At 46.6% G+C, this 14,377-nt stretch overlaps 1 protein-coding gene across 1 annotated transcript in view; it reads left to right on the top strand.

The window, feature by feature from the left end:
* C17H8orf89 (chromosome 17 C8orf89 homolog) overlaps nt 1-13,398 on the top strand; it is a 78,234-nt gene extending 64,836 nt beyond the window's left edge. The window contains exon 6 of the mRNA XM_060287475.1: nt 9,395-13,398. The gene's annotated coding sequence lies outside the window, so the exon portion shown is untranslated. The remainder of the gene's footprint in view (nt 1-9,394) is intronic.
* Nucleotides 13,399-14,377: the final 979 nt, after the last annotated feature.

The raw sequence follows: 14,377 nt of genomic DNA, 5'->3' as shown, positions 1-14,377 counted from the left end.
TTCTACTGTGCGCCATGAGTATGGTTGAAGTTAGCAGGTCCCACTCCAGCTTTTCCCAACACAGAGGTGCAGGGAAGCCCTGAACCAGTGACATTTGACCTTCTCTTCAGGGAAAATTTCAAAACAGTGAATTTGCCTTTGTCACCTTCTCACCTGCCACCCACAAGTGACTCCTTCCTCCCTTCTCCAGAAACCCCCAAAGTGCCTTTCATTCCCTTCCTTCCTGTCTCCTGCCAAACTTCATACCCCAGCAAAAGTTTTCTGATAAATTAACCCGTGCACAGGTGTGAATAACTCCCTTCTGTTGATGGTTTGGGAGCAGATTCTGTAGAGAAAGGATAGGAAGAAAGTTTTTGTTTTCTGGAAATACTCAAGCCCTAGCAACCCGGGCCAGAGGGGTGGGAACATCTCCTTGCTTGATAGATCCAGGGAATTGTTTAGTGGGACCTACAGAACTGCTTGACCAGATTCTACCATTTGAGTGCAGAAATGCTTGCTTTCACCTGGCAAAATAGTATTTAGTAAAGTCATTTAACTACAATGAATTTTAATAAATTGTAGTGGGTTGTCTAGCTATGGTTTTTGGTTTTCTAGCAAACTTTCTTCCATCTCCCTCCTTTTGGTAGCAGACACCCTCCCCACTGCCCCCTACCCCACCCCGCCCCGGCCATAAACGTGTGGGTACATAGCCTGGGCTGAGCCAGTTGGAGAACTCAAGGCTTCTGGATCCTGACCCAACTGGGGCTATTCAAAATCCTCCTGCAAGAATCAGCCATGTTCTCAAAGTGGTGGAAGAGAGAAGCTCTCCTTTCAAAGGGGTTGCTATACTTGGAGTATGTGAATCTAGAGATGCCAGCATCATTTTCCTTTCCCCAGAGACAGAGATAGAGATCTTTCTTCAAAATAAAGGCAAGACTAAAGAGACAGAAGGAAACAGGAAGTGATGAGAAACAGAAAAAGAGAAGTCTAGTGGTACTAGGTCCTCTGTCCCTGAAGGTCCTCTGTCCCTGAAGACTGGTTTCTACAGAAATTATTCCTTTGATGCTATGAGGTAGATCCCCTCCCTCTTTTTAAAATCTAGTTTTAGTTGGGTGTCTGCCACTTGCATCCAAAAGCATCCCAACGAATGAAGCCATTGTATCCATTCATGGCCCCCAAGCACTGTGTCAGGGACACTTGGCTGTACCTTTTCTTTGATTACAACACCGTACTTTCCCTCTGTCTCCAACAGTGTTTGCCCACTAAATATGTTTGCTTTTAAACGACTGAAAAGACAAAGGGGGACTCTGCTGCTATCCAGTATTCTTTCTATTTTACCACTGCTATGATTGGTGCCTTCATTTACACACACACAAGCCACACATACACACTCACAACCCATGTCAGGTCTAGATCACAGATTACAAGCTCATTTAATTACAGAGGTGAAGCAGGTAATGTGAAATGAATGAGGAGAGGCAGATAGATACTCTGGTAATACAAGGGGTAGTAGAAAGGCTGCAGCAAACTGAAAGGAGGATGCTCTGCCTGAAGGCTGCCAAATTCAATTGAAAACAACAGCCGCAGCACCGTGTGGGCCACAGTAAACACGTCTGTGGTTCGCCCTGCAGGCCGCCGTTTTGCAACTCCCAGCCTAGACTGTATCTACCTGCCTCCCTCTCTTAGTCAAGAGGAGATTCTGGTTATGAAGAACAGAGCTCCGCTCGAGATACCTCGTGTAAAGGACCATTGCTTAGAAGAGTATAACAGATAATTTCTTGGATATAAGATCCAAAGTTCATCCAGCCTCATGGGAACAGGGATGTGGGCACTGTTCAGAGCCAGGTGTGTTCTCTGCTCTGAGTACTGTCTCTCTGTTGTACTTCAGAGTCTCGAGGGAGTGTTGACTCGCTGCTGGCCGGTGGACCAGACATCCGTTCCTTGTCTGACAGGCATAGGCTGGAGACGGAGTCATGGACAACCGTGCCCAACTAAACTTCTGTCTCCAGCAGAAGCTCTGGATTGGGGATAGGGTTAGGGCTGGGCTGGGGCAGACAGTTGAAGTTGCTTCATACTGTGGCTTTGCCACTCCAGACATCATCAACGCCACAGTTAGTTCGGATTCGGCGCATTGGTTAACTTTGCATATTTCCTTCTAAATTTTTTCCCAATCTGAAAGAGGATGTGGGGCTTTGAATAGGAAGTATGGTACCTACCATTAGTCATCAGTGAACATTCTTCTGAACTTAAACTGGGTCGGCTCTTACAGCATCTTTTCTCTGTCCCCTTGGTGATCATACGTCTCTCTTTCCAAACCTTCTCTTCCTCTTATTCCCACAGCAGTCCTGTCTCATCTTCTGCACAGATCAGTATAAAATGTCTGGTTTCTTCTACCTTGGGATAACCCTGAATGTCATCTCTTAATTAATCTTTTCAAAGTGCCATTGCAATTATATTACTCTTCTCCTGGGAAGGTACTATGGTTCTCCACAGGTTTTTGGTCCTAGAAAAGTTAACTAACGTCTCTGGATCTTGTACTTTATTATAAAATGGTACAATATTACCAGTCTCGTAGAGCTGTGATCAGGGCTAGAGATAATGTCCCGAATGCCTGGGACAGTGCCTGGTAGAGTGTAGGTGCTCAATCAATGTTCATTTGTACTTCACATTTTCACACCATTTCCTGAGTCTACGTCATTTCCACAGAGAGACCTCAAGCTCCTTTAGAACATTCTCTTGCTTTCTTCCCCTTCATTATCTACAGCCTTGGAACTTCTAGATAGTTGGAAGAGCCTGGCACCCCATACACATTCAGTGAGGCGTGGGCAATGAAGCTAAAAATGGTGAGAGCAGCGTCTGTAGGAGAAGCGGGAGGGGGTGGGGCCCCTGTGGCCAGGAAACAGGTCACTGCCATTGTGCTCATTCATCCCAACCCCAGGGGAGGCCCGAGGGTGGACCCCATTGTTTCCCAGCACCTACAGGTTGATTCCTAGGCGGCTAATGGGTTCCAAGCTTTCCTGACCCTGCTCAGGGTGCTTCTGTGACACCTTCCATAGCCCTGTCACCGCACGATGAGGACTGTGGACACTTACACTTCTCTTCCCTAGACAGGACTAGGAAACCGCACGGTAGGAGGTTAACTAACAGTCCGTACGCTGCTGACGAATCCCCACCAGGGTCTGGCTCCCTGGACGCCTGTGTGTGTTCCTCGTCCTTCCTGGGTTACCAGGAACAGAAGCGCACTCACTCGACTTCAAGGGCATTGTTGTCAGGACACCATAGAAATAAGGCCAGAGGAGCCTCTGCCACAGGGCCCAGCCTCCTGGTCACCATGAAGAGCTGGGGCTCACCCAGGATGGACGTGGTTTGGGAACGGAAAGGTCTGTGTTCTTCTGGTGCCCCATCAGCGGCATGAGTACCCCTTACCATGTCCAGATCGTCCTGTCTTTGTTTTCTCAAATAGTTTTTTCAAGTTCTGCTCCTTCCACTACTGTTCAAGCCTCTTATTTGTCTCCTGTTCCAACTCCTCAGATAATAGGATTCGAGTAATGTACAAGGTCATTGTCATGCCTGATGGGCAGTTTTGACCCCCACCCTAGGTCCTGAATGGGTTGCCTCAGGTCTGGTGCCCACCCTAGTCCAACAAACTGTGGCCAGGGTGGAGGGGTCCCAGGCAGCAGGAAGGCACCCACAGGAGCCACGGAGGGAGTGTGGGTCTCAAGAGGGTTTGTGGCTCAGGACTCCTTACTTTTACCCTTGTCCCATAAAAGATGTCAAATAATAGTCAATATGTATGGAGAATATATTGTTTAGGGAAACAAGCTATTTCTTTTTTGAAACCGTCTTGAACTTTACTGCTTTCCCCTTTCAATTCAAGCTCCACACTACTGCTAAAGTTCTCTTTGTAAATGTGTATTAAATCACATCAAGAAAAAAAAAATCTTGCATAGGTTTTCCATTACCTTCAAGCTGAAATTTTAACTCCTTGGCATGACGTTCAAGACCCTTATGATCTGGTTTCACTGGTCTCATCAACCTGTTTCACTGGTCTCATCTACTCTTCCACTGCACACACCTCTCACCCCCACAGTACACACACACGTGCACACACACACACATACACACACTGTGCATATAGACACCCTTTGCTCTAACCGTGTCCAAATTTTGCAGTCCCCTGAATTTATCATATTCTCCCATGTCTGGAGGCCTTTCTAGAATATCTTTCCCTCTCTCTCCTGTTTAGCTTCTGTTCGCCCTTTGGGATTCCAGTTTCTTAACACGGTCTTCCCTTATTGTCCAGAGCTGACTTGGATGCCTTCTGTCACGTATGCGTAGCCTACGACCCCACCTGGAGCAACTCACCACACTTCTTTGTAACTGTTGATGTACTTGTTTATTTTCTCTGCTGAATGACAGACCTACTGGGGGGCAGGAGCTATATTGTATTCACCATGATATCCTCCCATTTTATGGGAGCTCAAAAATTTTTTGAATGAATGAATTTCCTCCAAAACAGGTTCCTGTTGCAAAAGCAATGAAATGAAGTTAAGAACATGTGCTTTGGAACCTTGAATCCCAACTCTGCCACTCACTAGCTGAGGGACCTTGACCTCTCTAGGACGTGCATTGTTTGTTGGGTAGAGTGAAGGCTTGGGGGTTGGGGTGTGTGGACTGAGGTCCTATTCTCTGGGTTCTAGACGCTCAAGGACAAGTGTCCACATAGGGCCACCCAGCAGAGCCTAAACGGACCTTCCCTGCTCAGGACAGCTAGTCACCAGGCATGGGACAAGACTTTGCTCCCTCCTCTCAACTTCTGCAGCATGAACGACATCGTTCAGTAGCTGCTTCTCTTTGGCATTTTTAAGAAATGGTGCCTTGACTCAGTTTATTTTCTATAACTGGCCTTTAAGAAGAACAAGCTTTAGGATTTCCCTGGTGGCACAGTGGTTAAGAATCTGCCTGCCAATGCAGGGGACACGGGTTCGAGCCCTGGTCTGGGAAGATCCCACATGCTGCGGAGCAGCTAAGCCCGTGCACCACAACTACTGAGCCTGCACTCTAGAGCCCGCGAGCCACAACTACTGAGCCTGCGTGCCACAACTACTGAAGCCCGCATGCCTAGAGCCCGTGCTCTGCAACGAGAAGCCACCGCGACGAGAAGCCCGTGAACCGCAACAAAGAGTAGCCCTAGCTTCGCAACTAGAGAAAACCCGCGCACAGCAACAAAGACCCAGTGCGGCCAAAAATAAATAAATAAATAAACATTTTTAAAAAAAGAACAAGGTTTAAAACCTGGGGACTAGCCAAAAAGGGGGAAAACGGGACTCTGCCTACAAGTCCTCACTTTGTCCTTGTGCTATATGTCTCACTACATACTCCCTTTTCTTTGAAACTTTTCTTTTGAAATATTTTTAGATTTTTCCTACTTAAATCCTCTCCTTGATTTGGAATTTTTCTGGGATGAACAGTGTCCCAGAGACTTCCTTCTTTCTCATGATAGTATTAAAATTTTGAAGGACCATGAAATGCATGGAACGCCCAGAGTACCTGCATCCTGGACAAGGCACAGCCACACCCACCCGTTGCCATGTCTGTGGCTAGAATGTGTTGACCTGAGGCCCAAGCAAGTGATTTCAGTTAGTTGCTGATATCAAACCCCTTGCCTTTCAAGTTGAATATCGGTCCGCCTGGTCATGGTGGCCAAGAACTCTGAATAGAACATAAAGATGAGGTGGATTATGGGCCTCCAAGTGCCCCTCAAAGGCAAACCTTGCCTTTAACTGGGTTTTTATGTGGATATTCTCTCCCGTTATGGTGTTCAATACCCCTTGCCCTGCACGCCAGAGCTGAGTTATTGGTGGGGGAGTGTTTACTAGCCTTCTGGGGATAGGCTTTTAATCACCTGCAGAGAGCAGTTGGCCGCCTCTAAAAACACTTCAATAAATTGGGATTCAGGCCTTAGTTGGCTCAGCCCTTGTCAGCCCCAGGCTGCCTTGTGCCAAGATGCACTGAAGCCAGAAATGAAGGTCAAAAAGTTACTAAGCATTGGCATGTCTTGCTTTCTGGCTTGTTTGGTAGATCCTTATTAAAACATAGGTGAATGTTGGCTGGCTTCTTTCTCGCAGTTATAAATACTGTACTGTCCGTTTTCATTCCTTTCTTCTCTGCCCACTTCTGCAAAGATGGTTGTGACGGGGGATGGACAAGCTGAATGCATTGGTAGAGCTGTCACCTTAGAAGAGGGATTCCGGACGTCCTACACGATTAACACTGATGGTGCACATCAAGGGAGTGGTGTTATGAGATCACCTGGAAGCTGGCCAGACGGACCAGAGCAGTTATGGCTAAACCCTTCCCTGGAATCCAGCTCTTCTGGGAGGGCTTCCAAACAGCGGCTAAACTCTGAGTCCACTAGATGGCACAGTGACACCGGCACACACATCGTGGTGAGCCTCTGGGTGTCCTGCACTCACTGTTCTGGGCTTGATCCCTCTTGAACAAAAGTTGGAAGCTAGTTATTGAGAAAGGGAGCTGGGGATAAACTCCTCGAAGTCCTATATCTTGGCTCTATTTCTCTAAATCTTCATATAGCCGTTGTGAAAATTGTGTGGATTTTGTAAAACTGTGGACAATAATGAATGATGAAGAATGATAAAAATACCTAAAATCCTTGATTATGTAGCAGAAATGCCATAGAAAGAGGATCTAACCATCTCTGATACTTTGAAAATGCATCCTAACATTTTGGGGAAAATATATGTCTTAACTAGCTCTTGTGTTATCCCAAGTAGTAAGTACTTTATCTGCATTAATTCCATTAATCCTTATAGTAACTTATGAGGTAGGTGCTATTTTTTTTTCTTTTTTACAAATTTATTTATTTATTTATGGCTGCGTTGGGTCTTTGTTGCTGCTCTAGTTGCGGCGAGCAGGGGGCTACTCTCTGTGCCGTGCGCGGGCTTCTCATTGCCAGGGCTTCTCTTTGTTGTGGAGCACAGGCTCTAGGCACGCGGGCTTCAGTAGTTGTGGCACGCGGGCTCAGTAGTTGTGGCTCGCGGGCTCTAGAGCGCAGGCTCAGTAGTTGTGGCGCACGGGCTTAGTTGCTCCGCAGCATGTGGGATCTTCCCAGACCAGGGCTCGAACCCGCGTCCCCTGCATCGGCAGGCGGATTCTTAACCACCGCGCCACCAGGGAAGTCCCGAGGTAGGTGCTATTAACATACTAATTTTACAGACAGGAAAATCGAGGCACAGAGAGTTTAAGTTACTCACCTACAGAGCTAATAAGTGCTGGAGCTGAGACTCAAAGCTTGAGAGTTTGAGCTCCAAAGTTCATGCTCTTAGGGACGATACTCCTCACAAAAGAGAAGTCTGGGGAGCCCTGCCAAATAAGCTTTTATGCTTTCTCATGACAAAGGAACAAGCTTAGGTTCTAAACACCTTGCTTCCTATTATGTCCCCTTTAACATTACTGGCCTGGGACATCAATGCTATGTGTCAGTGTATCTGTATTCTCAGCGTATTTGTTATGTTCTGATCCTACAACAAATGCCATCATCCTTCTAGAAATCATGCTGCAATAGCATAATGTTTTGTCCTTCTCTTCCGAACATTGCTTAAAAAAAGCAAAAGCCCTGACTTGTTGATTCTCATTCTGACTTTCAGTTTCAGATAGGAAAATTAATATGCTAAGTCATTTATCCGCATAAGGACACTTAGGCTATGACTAGAGAATTTACTCCTACATTCATTCCTCCATTTATTCTGTGATGTTGACAGAATGTATGCAGTGTGCCTGGCCCTGAGTTTAGAGCGATAACTCAGGCAAGTGTGCCACCTTCACATCACTCACAGCTCGAAACGAGAGGCAGACGTGTGAACACAACACGAGAGGCAATCCTGTTGTGACTGTAGCAGAGCTTCGGACAGTTGGGGGAGAAGGGGCGCTGCCCAAGTCTTTGAGGGGTGGGAGCAGTAGGACAGCCTTTGCAGAGGACTGCGAGGCAGTCTCTTGGGTGGAGGCGTGAACGATAAGCAGGGGTCCTCTAGGTAAATACAGCGTCCCCAGGAAGAAGGAACACAGCATGTTCCCAATGCTCAGAGCTTTGAGACTGTAAGAAATGAGCCTGGAAAACACCCAGAGGCCGGTCACAAAGTTCTCCATGAGCCATCAAAGGTGGAGCTTTATTCTCTAGCCGATGGAAAGCCACAGTGAGCTTTCCAGGAAGGGAATGATACCATCAGATTTGTGTTTTAGGAAGAGGACTCTGGTCTGAAGGATAGACTGCAGGTCAGGGGGGCAGCAGCCAGCCACATTGGAGGCAGAGACCAGTTAGGAGATTTTTGCAGGAGTTGAGATGAACTGAGACAGTTAGGGTGAGGGACCATGAGTGATATGGGGGTCAGAACGAGCCTCCCCCAAATGTATCACTCTTGGATGAGGACTATTTTGAACTAAAGGCAATCGAGACCCTGTGGGTTCAAGAGAAACTACTGGCCCTCCCCTAACTACCTACAAGAATTTAAATTGGGGATTTTTCCCAGCCAAGAGTTATTACTGGAGACAAATTTTATCCAAGTGGTCCCATCTGTATGGCAGGGCAAATATCTAGATACCAAGCATCTGCTCTTCCTCTTATTGTCCTGTGAGGGACCTTCTTTCCTTGGAAGCCCCAGGCTCCTATACCATTTCTCACTCAGGATGGCATATAGACTTCATTTTACCTTTCTGTCTCTGACCCTTTCATGTGTGTGGGGTTTCTGTATGTGCAAAATTAAATCTAATTTTCTCCTGTTACTCTGTCTCATGTCGATTTAAGTCTTATACCAACCAGAAGAACCTAGAAGGTAGAGGAAAGTTTTCTTCCTCCTTAACAGTAGGATAGGGGAAAGGAGTTTTAGGGACATTTCAGAGATAATGTAAGTAGGGCCTTTATTTATATATGGAGGTGTGAATTATTTATAGCCAGCTTTCTCCCACGAAGGATTTGGGGTAGAACCGTAGGACTTGATAATGAGATGAATTCAGGGGCTGAGGGAGAGAAAAGGATCCAACAAGATCCCCAGTTTCTGGCTTGGACAAGGAGGTGGATGGGGTACCATCAGTCAACATGGAAACTGAAGAGAAAGAAGCCCATACTCAAGGGGATGCCCAAGGTTTCATTTCAAACATATTGCATTTGAAGTATTGTGGACAGCCAAGTGGCTCTAAGGATCTGCACCCTGTGGGAAAAGTCGAGGTTGGAAAGGTAGAGTTTGAAATTATCAGCACATTGGTGGAGGCTGAGACCAGGAAGGTGGATGTCATTACAGGGTCTGATAAAAATATGAACCATTTTGTTTAGTTTCCAGATGTTTAGCTACTTAGTTTCTTATAGCTCTGTCTACATTTTTTTCACCTCTCTTCAAGATAGGTAGCTCCAGGGAATAATAAGAGAACTGAGAAGAGTACGGTGTCTCCAGGATTTCTTTGGGTCTGCCTTTCCTTCCGTGCAAAGTCTGTGTACATTTTATATTCCAAGTTCTTCCCAAGATAACTCGAAGACTGGTGCAGAGGGAGAAGACCCTGAGCTTTCAATCACATCACTTGCAGACAACGCTCCACCTCCAGCCCCTGAGCACCACTCTGGCTTTTTGAAGAACTGGAGAGAACATGCTTCACTGGCAGGTGAAGACAGGGAGGGGGTTGGAGCCGGCTTCAGTCTTGTATTTATTTTAAAACTGTAAATGTTTAAAATATGATATGTAAACTTGCTTTCAGGCCACTTTTCATGGTAGGCGGCCTTGACAGTTAACCATTAGGTTTCTCTGGGACGGTGGAAACTTGTGTTCTTTTGGAGAGGACAGCAGAGAGACTGCTCGCTTGCTGGTATGGGGGGCAAGGCAGGTGGGTTTGCCATCTGCTCTCAGCTTTGGCAAGATGGAGGCATTGAAGGCAGCTGTGACAGCACTCGGGAGAAATTAAACAGGAGATAATTTATTCCCCCAACCTCAGGGCTTTTGTCATGGTAACAACTCCCAGACTCGGTGGCTTACAGACATTGACGTCTCCATCGTGCTGTGGAATGGCCACAGCTCTGCACTAGGCTGTGGGCTGACTATAGGGTGGCTTCTAGCATCTTCCTGTTCTGGGACTCGGGCTGCAGGAGCAACCCTTACCTGCAACCCGCAGCCCTGTGACAGAGAACAGAAGCACAAGAGGCTGAGCTAAGCCGTGCATTCTCCCTTCAGTCCGCTCCTCGGAAATGGCATGCGTCACGCCCACTTGAATTTTGTTGGACAAAGCAAGTCACGTGACCAATCCCAAAGGGTTGTGCTCTAAGGAAGGAGGAATTGAATACTTGAGCATAATAATGTCATCTGCCAGAGTTAGTCATTCTTTTGCTAAATACTTACTGAGGGCAAGCATTGTGCTGGAACTTGATCTATGGAAATAGATCTGTTCCCTGCCCTCATGGAGCTTACAATCCCACTTGGGACATAAATGATGAGACCAGAAATTACAATAAGTTTGTAATTTTCAGTCCCAGATTTCAGGGCCCTCACAAGGATAGTGGAGGCTGCAGAAAGCACAGGATGACTGCCATAGGATGAATTACTCCAGGATGTTACCGTAGCAAGACCTAAACAATATTTTTCCCTGGATGGGGTAGGGAGTGGCGGAGAGATTCTGTTCTTCAAAACTCTACTCAGGTCACCAGCCTTCTGAGGCTCTCTATGGCCTTCTTTGCCGAGATAGTGTCAGGCCTGGTAGGTTACCTGCCTTGACACCCTTTGTCCCGCCTGCCACCTGTAAACCCAGCCCCACCTCCCTTCCCAGTCCGGTCAGGTCCTGAATCAGCAAGGACTTAAACGGATCCAGCTCCGTATTCGGGGGCTGAGGATCAAGTTACCCTGGCTGTTTGCCTCTCCATGACCAGCTGTACCAATTTGAAAAACTGGATTCCTGCCACATTCCTAAGCTTTTTCTATAACCTTCCAAACCCTTCCATACCATCACACCCATACTGCTCTGACCTAACATCCCAAGATTCCAACCCAGTGATTCCCTTCATACCTGTTAGACCCCCAGTCCCGGGGTTCCTAAACACCCCCATTCCCTCAACATCTTCACAGAGGCTGTCTCTCAGAAGACTCTTTCCTGTGGGTGCCACTTCTGCAGTCCTCTTGAACTCAGGACCGGGAGACCAGGGAATGTTCTCCTTACTCCCCACTGTGGCTTCCTATACCCTGGTGTGACACCGTGTGCTGCACCGGGTCTTCTTTGTGGCACACGGGATCTTCGCTGCGGCATGCTGGACCTTTACTTGTGGCATGTGAAATTTTTAGTTACTGCATGTGGGCTCTTAGTTGCGGCATACAGGATCTAGTTCCCTGACCAAGGATTGAACCCAGGCCCCCTGCATTGGGAGCGTGGAGTCTTAACCACTGGACCACCAGGGAAGCCCCGAAAGGAGAGATTCTTGGTTACGTATATGTAGATGGCTCCGTCGGGGTCCAGGGAAGACCCTGGCGGAGGCTGACGGCTGCTGTTCGTATTCACTGCTTGGTGCAGCCAAAACATTGTGCAGGTATCAGGAGGTGGGTCCAGGCACACGGTATGCAGATGATGCCCCAGGTAGGGGATGGCTTTGAAGTCTGGCAAACCAAGAGTTTCCATCAATGACTGGTTCAAATTTCCCTTTCATATGAGCTCTTGGCACCAAGAACAATACCCTAGATGTTGGGGTCCAACGTCACAGGTGAATATAAGTATATCCAGAGGTCCTATAGGAGTTTACACAGGGCTAGTTAAGCTGAAAGGAAGCCAGCCAAGTGGGGAAATAGCTCAAGAACCCTGTCTGCAGAGCTTTACTAAGATTTATTTGGAAAGTTATGGTCTCTCCCAAAACGAATCCACAGATTGCTTTGCTCTGATTGCAAGAAGAACGTTGAGGTCTTTATTAACCGTCATCATTGGATTCCTTCCCTCCTTAAGGAGATTAATTAGGTAAATTTCATTACAGTAACATCAACTTTCTTGGAAAGAAACCATCCAACTTCAGAATGACTGTGAGTTTATATCTGGAAACTAAGCAATGTTAATGTTTACAGTTGAGAATGTGAAACATTAGGTTTTAATAGATGTTGATGTCATTCTTGGCATCCTGCAATGATAAAAACTACTCTGTGAAGAGGTAACACGTTGTTAAATGGAACCAAAATGCAAAGAAAGGAGTTGGAATGTACACACACAGGGTTCATCCCTACCTCCCACTTACCCATCCTGCATCTGCCGTCTGAGCTGAACCAGAAAATTGTGGTTGGCGTGCCCCATCTATCGCAAGTGTCCGGGTAGAGAGACGAAGGAATTTCTCCCATTCTATTTAGTGCTTTGCTGCTCTAGTATTTTCAAAGAGGGCCAAAATGGCCAAGGAAAGACAGGTCAATTTTAGTCCTGGTTCTGCCACTAATTGTTTCATGTTCCTGGACCAGTCACTCCCTCTGTGTTGTTTCCCCATGCAAAAAGTGAGAAGTCTAGACTCACTGGCCTCCAATGACAAGCATAAAACTCTGTTTAAAAGAGATTTTTCCTGCCTTTTGGGTAGACTGTCTAATATGCAGCCATTTGACAACCCCCCTTCAACCCTGAGGGAATCTGGGAAATTTGGGGCTGAATCTTTTTTTTTTTTAAACCCCTCTCTTTTCCTCTATTATTTGTTTATTTTTAAATTAACTCTGAGTTTATTTTTAAATATTTATTTAATATTTATTTGGTTGTGTCGGGTCTTAGTTGCAGCACATGGGATTTTCATTGCAGCATGTGGGATTTTTGTTGTAGTGTGCAGGCTCTAGTTGCAGCGCACAGGCTTAGTTGCCCTGAAGCATGTGGGATCTTAGTTCCCTGACCAGGGATCAAACCCATGTCCCCTGCATTGGAAGGCGTATTCCTAACCACTGGACCACAGGGAAGTCCTGGGGCTGAATCTTTAACCCTGCTAGGTGGGTGCTCGGGTCCTTGAACTTGCCTCATGACAGCCAGGGGCTGGGGCAGTTCTGAGATGGCCTCAGACACAGATTATGTAAAAATTCGCTCTACCCCCACCTCCCTCTCTCCTCTCTCTGCTTTTACAGTTTTTAAAGGATATCACTATATATTAGTGCATTCCTGCAAAGTGGGCAGGGCAAGATTCTTACATGGAATTGCTAAAAGAAGCTCATATGTGTTCAAATGGTTCTGATGAACCTAGGGGCAGGACAGGAATAAAGACACAGACACAGAGAATGGACTTGAGGACACAGGGAGAAGGAAGGGTAAGCTGGGATGAAGTGAGAGAGCGGCATTGACATATATACACTACCAAATGTAAAATAGATAGCTAGTGAAGCAGCAGCATCACATGGGGAGATCAGCTCGGTGCTTTATGACCACCGAGAGGGGTGGAATTGGGAGGGTGGGAGGGAGACGCAAGAGGGAGGGGATATGGGGATATATGTATACGTATAGCTGGTTCACTTTGTTATACAGCAGAAACACACTATTGTAAAGCAATTATACTCCAATAAAGATGTTTAAAAAAAAAAGAAGCTCATATGTGTTCAGTAATTGAAATTTTCAGGCACAGTGTAGAATTTCTCCCCTAGTGCTGGGGAGAGGGGCATCTTTGTGATTTTTTTTCATGTCCCTAATATCATTCTGCATAATAGCCTCCCATAAATAGGCTACTTTGGTAGGAGTTTGTCAAGTTCCAGAATGACCTGAATGCCTGATTTTACTTTAATTTGATTCCCTAGGGAAGCATTAGGACTCGTCAACCTTTTAGTAGTGACCTGGTACTAAGCTGGACTCCCCACTTATGGAGCTATAGGGTGTATCTCTGAGGACCCTCCTGCACTACCTCTTACTTAAAATGCTGCGTGGATGGAACTTGAACAACCAAAGCCCCCAGAACAGATTTGCTCAGGCCTGGAGAATCCAGAGGGACCTGCAGACCAGAGGAGGGTCCGTCCTCCCAAGGAAGCAGGAATGTTGAGCATTTTTGCACTGACTGCACGTACCCTCAAGATACCGTATTCTGTTCCGGATTCCACAGCTTTAGAGTGACAGGAGAAAACAACACAAAAGCTCAGAGGAGGATGAATAGATTGGAAAGTGTTATTTTATGCATGGAATGGAAAAAGTGGGTACATTCACTTTGAGGAGAGATACTTGAGGAGGTTAGTGATCACCTTCAAACACATAAAGATTATTTTACAAAGACTGGAGGACATTTGCTGTCCACGGAGGAAGGAACAGAAGAGGCACACACACACTCGTGCCCAGGTGGATTCAGGTGGCGTGAGGGAGGCTAGTCAGAGTGGTCAAGCCTGGGATGAGACCAAGGAAGCTGTCCCACGCCTTCCTCTGGGACCCCTGT

This window comes from Globicephala melas, chromosome 17 (assembly GCF_963455315.2).
Source record: "Globicephala melas chromosome 17, mGloMel1.2, whole genome shotgun sequence".
Lineage (NCBI taxonomy): Eukaryota > Metazoa > Chordata > Mammalia > Artiodactyla > Delphinidae > Globicephala > Globicephala melas.
This window is presented reverse-complemented; position numbering and strand designations above follow the sequence as displayed.